General features: G+C 39.3%; 1 protein-coding gene across 1 annotated transcript in view; it reads left to right on the top strand.

Annotated features, from left to right (window-relative positions):
- EEF1A1 (eukaryotic translation elongation factor 1 alpha 1) overlaps positions 1 to 9,188 on the top strand; it is a 30,450-nt gene that overhangs the window by 2,602 nt on the left and 18,660 nt on the right. The gene's annotated exons all lie outside the window — the stretch shown is intronic.

Genomic DNA, 9,188 nt, shown 5'->3' with positions numbered 1-9,188 from the left:
TGATTAGGACAAAAACATATAATGTTTATATATAAGCTGCCTTGTAAGAAGGCTAAATTAATGTAATAAAGGCTGTGTTGCATATAGAATTTAGTTTTGTGTAGTAAAACAGTGAGTTTGTTAAATGATTAAATGACTTGAGTTTCCCAGTTTTTGGAATGCATTTTCACATCTACAAATGATACAGTAGTTAATCTGAGGTTTAAAAAGTATGAAGTGCACTGCTTCTAAAACATTGTATTCAGGTTCTAGGAAAAATAAAGATGACATACTGAAAGTTGGATGTTTGTCACTTGAACCCCACTTAACCCAAGAACTATGGTGGCAGTTAACAATTAGAATCCTGAATTTGGGAAAGGTACTAGACCAAATAATGCCACAGAATGGGCTGTGAGCCATATGCCCAAACCAAACTCTGCAGCTGAATTTGACTCACAGTGGCCCGCCCTTGGGTTTTAATCTAGTAATTTAGTCATGTTAATGGAACAATGGGGAAATTAAGAGCTTGAAAAATGGCATTTTGCTAATTTGGACCAAAAACAATTAAGGAAACAGTGAATAGGCTGACTGGGGTAATTGTTAGTAAACTAAGTTACTGTGTTTTTGATGCTGAAAAGATACATTGGAAATTTTTATGGGAATACTGTATATCAGTATTTGAGAGGATGGGTTATTTGATTATAAATTGTAATCCAGCTTAGTTTAGCAGAGTTGTATAAAACATCTTACTCTGCAAGCCAATCTAAACTGAATGAAAACTCAGTGCATTCTGACTCAGCAACCCCTTTTGGGTTTGAACCACTAGCCTTCTGGTTAGCAGTTAAATGCTTTAGGCACAATGCCACCAGAGCTCCTTAAACTCATAATGGAGACCCCTTTTGGGCTTCTGAGGTGGTGAATCTGGAAGTAGATTGCCCTGTTTCCTTCCACAGAGAGCCTGGTGCGTTTGAACCACCAACCATCTGGGATCTAAATGAAATGGAATTTTGGAAAGCTTTGTAACAAATGACACTATTCATGTTTTCATCTAAGTAAAGGTAACCCCGGAAGGTACAAGAGCCATACAAAAGCAAAACGCTGCCATCGAATCCACTCTGATTTATAATGACCCCTCCTCTTGAGACCATAACTATATGGAAGTAGATTGCCCAGTCTTCCTTCTGAAGGAAGGTTTGCAGTCAAATGCCTTAGGCTCTACACCACCAGAGCTCCTACAACGATAGGTCAAATTAAGGAAGCCATGTACTTAAGGATAAAATTTAACGAAGGTAACAAACTTTTTAGAAGAGTGACCATAAACTAGAAAGACATCTCCAACTCCCCATGAGCAAGTTAGTGTACTGTGTTAACCTAGTTGGCCCTTGACTCACAGTGACTCCATGCACAATGGAAGCTGCCCGGTCATGCATCATCCCCATGACTGAGGGAAAGTAAAGGCCCTAAATAGCTGGCCAATAAATGGTAGCTAAGTGCCTAAGGCATTTGATTGCTAACCTGAAGGCTGGCAGTTCAAACACACCAGCCACTCCTCAGAAGGAAGGGTGGGCAATCTACTTCCATAGTGATACTGGCTGGGAAACCCAAGGAGGGGTTGCTATCAGTCGGGTTCGACTTGACAGCAGTGTTTGGTTGGCTGGTTGGTAGTATTGCCTGGGACACAGCTATAAGATTTACAAGAACTGTATTAACCTACCCCCCAAAGAAGATCTAATGAATTGCTACAAGCAATGAAAGAGAAGGAAATGGAGAACCAGAGGTGCCTAAAGGTTTAGTTCAGTTTCATGTTACTTCCTTTAAAGAACTGGATGTGCCAACTTAACACAAAGACAGTTGTCTAATTTGAGTGCCACCTACTGGTAGTTCAAAATAATAGATGAGTTTCTAAATTTGTGAGTAAAATAACATTTTTGTCTCTACTAATATTTGAATTTTCTTTATTATTGATCATGCTTGTGTTGTTTCTGAATTGATTAAAAGCAAAATATTTTGAAGTTTATTTTAAAAGTAAATACTAGACTATTTCAGTTGTCATATAACTATTGCTAGAGGAGCTCTGGTAGCATAGTGCCTAAGGCATTTGACTGCTAACCAGAAGGCTGCAGTTCAAACCCACCAGCCACTCGGAAGGAAGGTTGGGCAATCTACTTCCATAGTGATACTGCCTCAGAAACTCAAGGAGGGGTCGCTGTGAGTTGGGTCTGACTCACGGCACATAACAACAACAACTATTGCTTGGTTGGCCAGCTGTTACCCATATGAGATGATTGTAAAGAAGCTCTCACCTTCCTGAAGGATTTTCTTTTCTGATTGGGTTTTGCTTTTCATAACCTTTACTGTTCTTTTTCACTTCCATACCCATAGATTCATTCTTATCCAGCATTGCCTCGGTGGCATTCAACACCTCCATTATTTGACTGTCTCTGGAAACTTCCCTATCCAGTTAAGAATTGAAACTTAACTATTATAAACAATGCCTGCTCATCTATTGACTTGGAATAGGAAAAATTATTAACTATTGATAGGAAACGTTGGCACATTGGCTTTTGAAAAGTTCCTGATCTTTGGATTCAATGGAAATTCCTGAAAGGGGCCATATGATTTTGTTCTTTCTTTTCTAAATAGAGGATTATGCTGTAGTCCAGATATGACCAGCAGAAACTGTGTGAAATCAGTAGAGGGCAGACTGCTGCTTGGACAGTCTGTAGCAAGCCCATGGATCTCTATGGGTTTAAAGTTCAGTTTGTGGTCTCTATGGAAGAGACATCCTGACAACAAAGATATTAATGTTAATGTTGCTATAATATCCTGGAGTTCTAGGGTGGCAAAAGCAGTTAAGCGCCCAACTAGTAGGTGAAAGTTGGCAATTTGATTCAAAAACTGATTCAATAGCAACTAATTATTGTACCCTAAGTAAGCAAAAGATATTAAGAAACTGATTCTGCTAAGTAAGCAAGAGATTATATAAATTATTACAATTTTTTATTATAAAGTGCACAATAAAATTCACGATTTTAAAGTACATAGTTCTACAAGTTTTGACAAATGTGTGCAGTTCACTGCAAGATATAGGACAGTTCCATCACCCCCAAACTTTCACTGTGCCCCTTTGTAATCAACCCGTCCTGTACCTTTGGTAATTACTAGTTTATTTTATGTCCCTAAACTATTGCCAGCAGTTTATCGTATGGTGATGGTTGTGTGTTGCTACGGCTGGAAGCTATGGCCCTGTATTTCAAATAGCAGCAAGGTCACGTCACCCTTGGTGGACAGGTTTCGGCAAAGCTTACAGACAAAGACAGACTAGGAAGAAGGCCGTGTTTTATTGACTACGCAAAGGCTGACTGTGTGGATCTTAAACTGTGGCTAACATTGCGAAGAAACCTGTACACAGACCAAGAGACAGTATTTTGAACAAAACAAGGGAATAATCTGTGGTTTAAAATTAGGAAAGGTGTGTGTCAGGGTTGTATCCTTTCATCATACTTATTCAATCTGTATACTGAGCAAGTAATCTGAGAAGCTGGACTATATGGAGAACACAGGATCAGGATTAGACCAAGACTCATTAATAACCAGCAACATGCAGATGCTGCAGCCATGCTTGGTGAAAGTGAAGATGATTTGAAACACTTACTGATGAAAAACAAAGACTACAGCCTTCAGTATAGATTACAACTCAAAGACAACAAAAACTCTCACAACGGGACCAATAAGCAAAATCATGATAAATGGAGAAAAGAGTGAAGTTGTCAAGGATTTCGATTTACTTGGATCCACAATCAACGCCCATGGAACAGCAGTCAAGAAATCAAAGGACATTTCACTGGGCAAATCTGCTGCAAAAAAACCTCCTTCAAGTGTTAAAGAGCAACAATGTCACTTTGAAGACTAAGGTGCTGACCCAAGTTACAGTATTTTCCGTAGCCTCATATGCATGTGGGAGCACTGATGTCATAGTGCCTTCTGCTAACCAGAAGGCTGGAGGTTCAAACCCACCAGCCGCTCCTCAGAAGGAAGGCTGGGCAATCTACTTCCATAGAGATACCACCTTGGAAACCCAAGGAAGGGTTGCTATGAATCAACTCAATGGCAGTATTCATTTATTTGTTGTTTAGTCACATCTAAGCTAGATACTTTCAGTTCCTACGGCTGTTTATTAACCCTAGCCAGATGGTTTGTAGATTCTTCCCATGCTGTTCTCCTTTCCAGATAGTCTGTAGCTTTTAAAGTATATTCACCAAAATTATGTTCCACCAGTAGTGGATAAAAGACTGGTCTCTTAATCTAAAGTGTGCTTCTGTTAATGTGACCTAAGAGCTAAGTCACCTCCTTTGGGCTCTAGTTTCTTAAACTGATGTGTTCAGAGTAGATGATCAAAGTGATATAGTGAAGAAAAGCTGTCTCTTTCATCATCTGTCTAATGAGGATAACAATATCTCTTAAGATTGTTGTGAGGATGAAACTAATTAGTAAGTATGGCACCTTTAACCCAGTTCCTGGCCTATTATTTTGGTTACTTTATGTTGCTCTAACAGAAAATACCACAGGTGGGTGGCTTTAACAAACAGTTTATTCCCCTACAGTTTTGGAGGCTAGAAGTTCAAGTTCAAAGTGCCAGGCTCTAGGGACTGGGTGAAAGCTCCTTGACTTTGGACTTCAGCTCTGCCTCTTGCTCTTGGTCCATAGAAGCTAGAGGCATCTCTTCACTCAGGCAGTTGCTAGCTACTGAGGCTAACAAGCACAAGGTCGACAAATAAAATGGCACAGTCCCGATGTTACCAAACCACACAGAAGGACATTATTCAAGTCCAGAAAATGTCCCAAGATCAGCAGGGCAACATGACGAGCTGCTGAACAACTTGGCTATATGCAGGGTTCAAGCATGCCATAAGCTGGAGACCTTCCTCAAAGTCACTTCTTGTATACTAGGAGCAGACTCAACTGATCCAGTAGATTCCACCATGGAGTTGATTACCAATCTCACCATGGGGAATAACTACAACCAGCTGCCCAGCCACTCAACCAGGCCCAGGCAAGCAGACACAACCTTAACTACCACACCTGCTATAAGCAGTCTGCTGTTATTACATGCTGTCAAGTTAGACCCAACTCATAGTGACCCCTTCTTGGGTTTCTGAGGCAGTATCACTACGGAAGTAGATTGCCCAAAATTCCAAGGAGTAGCTGGTGGGTTTGAACCGCTAGCCTTCTGGTTAGCAGTCAAGTGCCTTAAGGCACTACACTACCAGAGCTCCATAAGCAGTCTATAAAAGTAGTTTTTATTATTAGTCTTTCAGATCTGCTTGGAAGATCACAGTTGCTGTAAGTAATTCCACTGTACTCCTAAATTATGGTCAATAAAAATTAGCTGATTTTTTTCACATAAATTGTACGTAGAAAGATCTTTAAATTGTATTTGTACAATTTTTTTTAACAAACTTTTTTTGGAAAAATTTTATATTTACAGAAAAGTTGCAAAAAGTGTAGACTTCCTACTAACCCCTCACTCAGTTTGTTTCCCCTAATTTTATTCTCTTACAATACTGTAGTACCTTTGTCAAAACCAAGAAACTAATACTGGTACATTACTATTAATCTATTCAGATGTCACAAGTTTTCTGTTAATGCCATTTTTCTGTTCCAGGATCCAATCCAGTACACCACTTTATGGTTGGTTTTAACCCAAATATTGTGAGTTTACATTTATCTTTGTTTTATTTAATCATCTTGTTAATTCTGAATCTTGAATAGGATACCTAGCATGTTCAATAAAAATTGGGGCTTTGTCATTTACAAATCCGGTATTTACATTTCTATGCCCTTAATTATTGCCAAGTACTAAACAAATTAGGTCCAAAGACAAAGACCTGTGGTACTGCACTAGATACCTATTCTTTTATTACAGTGGTTCAACCAACTGCAAATTTCCCTACTATGACGACTATAATCTACATCATATTTCATCATTTTAATCACAAGGTTATCATGATGAGAATTTTATAATATGGTGAAAGATATTATTTCCCCCCTTTTTTTTAAATTGTGATTTGGGTGAAAATTTACAGAGCAAATTCACTTTCCATACAGCAGTTCACATATACTTTGTCTCATGACACTGACTACAATTTACCCCAATGTAACAGCTCCCTTTCCACTTCCTCCCCATAGTTACCTTTTCCTTATGTCCATCCCTCCATGCACTCCTACCCCCTGAGCTGTCTCCCTGCGCAGAAACAGCCCTTCTTTCTCCCATGATTATTCTCTCCAAGGAGTATATCTACTTCAGGTAAATGTTCAACTTATATGCCTGTCTTTTATTTGTCTGGAAGCCACAGGTGTGGGTTCAATTCCAGACCTGAAGGGCAGCTAGGGGCCATAGTCTCAGTGCTTCCATCAGGCTCTATCAGACCAGCAAACCTGGTCTCCCTCTTTTTTTCCAAATGATTTTGAGTTTTATTCCACATTGTTCTCCCTCTCTATCCATGATTTTCCCTTTTTGAGTATACAAAAATGATTTGCTCTGCCACTTGGAGTCAGTAAGATGGTGAGAGTAAAATCTTTGTACTAGGATCTCAGACAGTCCATTTTAACCATTATGGTTTCCCTCCGTTCAGATATTTTGACTTTTTGTTACACTTTTTGTGTGTATGTGAGCTTTGGGTACAAATTTACAGAGCAGAATTTGTCTTACATTCAACAGTTTGTGTTCATTTGGTTTCACCCCCTTGCCCCTGATTACCATCCCTAACCCTAACCCACTCTCCTCCTCTCCCTTCCCTGTGACTCCCCCCAATCCCGGTGCCCTTCTTAGATACGCACTCCTGTCTGTCCAGCTTTCCTTCCATATTAATGCTGCCCCCCTGGTGCCCCATGGCCAGTTACTCCAAGGAGTGTATCTCCATAGAGTATGTGGGTGCATCACCCTGGGTTGGGTGTTCTGCATGTAAGCCTTTCTACTATTGGGCTGAGAGCCAGTCCTTGGGAATGAGTCCTACCCCAGGCCCGAAGTATATCCCAGGGCCATAGTCTTGGGGGTCCCACCAAACTCCATAAACGTCACATTTAAAGCTGACTCAGAAGAGATCAAACCAGCAACATAGATATGTAGTCTGATTACTGCCTTTTAACACTTTTGAGATAGTGTCTAAAGAGGGGGCTATTGCTTTTAGAAAGCATAACAGATTTTAAAATAGACCAAAGTCAAAACTAGGCAGTTTTGTTTGTTCTGAGAGGAACTGGCAGCAGAAACTGACAGATGACAAACTGGCAGCAGAAACTGACAGATGACAATGCAGTGTGATCCTGCAAGTGTGGTTTCTAGAGGTTAAATGTCAGATGGTTGATGTCAAAAGAGAAAACATAAACTATTCATTGCACTTGGTTAAATTTTCAGTAAAGTCATATGACTGAGGGAATATCCTAACTGGTGTTGTGATAAATGGGTACAGTTGCCATTTAAGCTATTTAGTTTTCAACTCAATGTTGTCTGGAGCCACCCAAGTTAAGGAAGTTTCTCAGCTTCCTGATGAGGGTGGCCTCTTAATTTAGAATGTGCTTCTCTTATAAGGTTGGTCCTGTTTTAACAAGTTCCCTTAATTTCTGCTTCTCTGAAAATCTCCTAATTTCACCATCATATTTGAGGGACAATTTTGCTGGGTATATAATTAGTTGGAAATCTTTCTCTTTCAGGGTTTTATATATATACCATACCATTGCCTTCTCGCTTGCATGGTTTCTGCTGAGAAATCAGAACTTATTCTTACTAGTTGTCCTTTTTAAGTAACTTTTAATCTTTCCTATGCTGCTTTCAGGATTTATTCTTTGTCTTTGGTTTTGATGAATTTGATGATGATATGTCTTGGTGATTTTCTTTTGGGGTCTATCCTGTTTGAGGTTCGTTGAACTTCCTGAATGAATATATCCTCATCTTTCATCCTATCAGGGAAGTTCTCTTCCAACAAATCTTGGACAATTTTCTCAATGGTTTTATTTTTCTCTTCCTGTTCTGAAATTCCAATTACATGTAGGTTATTCCTTTTGATGGTATCCCACATGAACCTTAAGCTTTCTGCATTTTGTTTTGAGCTTTTTTCTGACTGATCCCTTTCCAAAGAACTAGTCAAGTATTTGTCTTTAATCTCATTAATTGTGTCTTCCATTGATTCAATTCTATTCCTTTGTCCTTTCATTGTGTTATTTCTGAAAATTTAGTATTAATCTTCTGGATTTCTATCTGTAGATTTGTATCATTTTTCATTTATTTTGTCATTTTGTTCTTGTATTTTCTTCCAAAATTCTAGTAGGGTTTTTTCTGTGTTTTCTTTGGTCTGTCTCTCAATCCTCTGCAGATATCTAAAGATAATTCTTTTGAATTCCTTATCAGAGAGTTCCAATGCTGCTTCTTCCTCAGGGATGTGTTCTGGGTCTGTATCCTGTTCCCTTGTTTCTACCACTTTATCCTGCTTCGTTGTGTGGACTGTGATGGTCTGTTCTGAGACACTGTGATGTTGTTGTATTTAGATTTCTGTTAACTGTTTGTGAAGAGCAGTAAGGGTGAGTCAGGCTCTCCTTGACTGTCATTTATTGTTGGCCAGTTGGTGGAGAAGGAAATGGTGACTCTCACTCAGTAAGTGGAGCTGCAGGAGGTGCAGGTGTGGTTGCATGCACTGTTGCTGTCTCTCACTCAGTTAGACAAGCCTCCCACATTAGCTGCAGTCCTACCTTGTTTATGGACACTTCTCTTTTGAGCCCTCCACAGGTTTCTGCAGTTAGCAACTCAGTAAATGCCTAACACAAAATGAGATGTGTTTCACTTCTCTTTTGAGCCCTCCACAGGTTTCTGCAGTTAGCAACTCAGTAAATGCCTAACACAAAATGAGATGTGTTTCATTCAGTTAGGGTTGTCTGGGTCACAGAGCACTCTCTCATAGATGAGTGTGCATAACTGAAGTTAGAGAAACATCTCTTGGAACTCAGTTTCTCATTATTTTCTCTCTCTCTCATCTCATAGGTGTTTTTGGTGAAAGGTTTAATACTGGCTTTTGAGTTTGATGTAAACCACACTGGAGTTAGAAAAGCAAAACTGAAGAACCTATTCAGCATTTCTCAAGCTGAAAGAACTGAAGAAAAAATTCTAAAGGCAAAATATTGAAATGATGCAGGAAGCATAAAAAAAAAAAAAAAAAAAA

This window comes from Orycteropus afer, unplaced genomic scaffold, assembly GCF_000298275.1.
Source record: "Orycteropus afer afer isolate SDZICR_OR568_19922 unplaced genomic scaffold, OryAfe1.0 scaffold00133, whole genome shotgun sequence".
NCBI classification, from domain to species: domain Eukaryota; kingdom Metazoa; phylum Chordata; class Mammalia; order Tubulidentata; family Orycteropodidae; genus Orycteropus; species Orycteropus afer.
The sequence above is the reverse complement of the archived record's forward strand: the minus strand, read 5'-3'. Positions and strand labels throughout refer to the sequence as shown.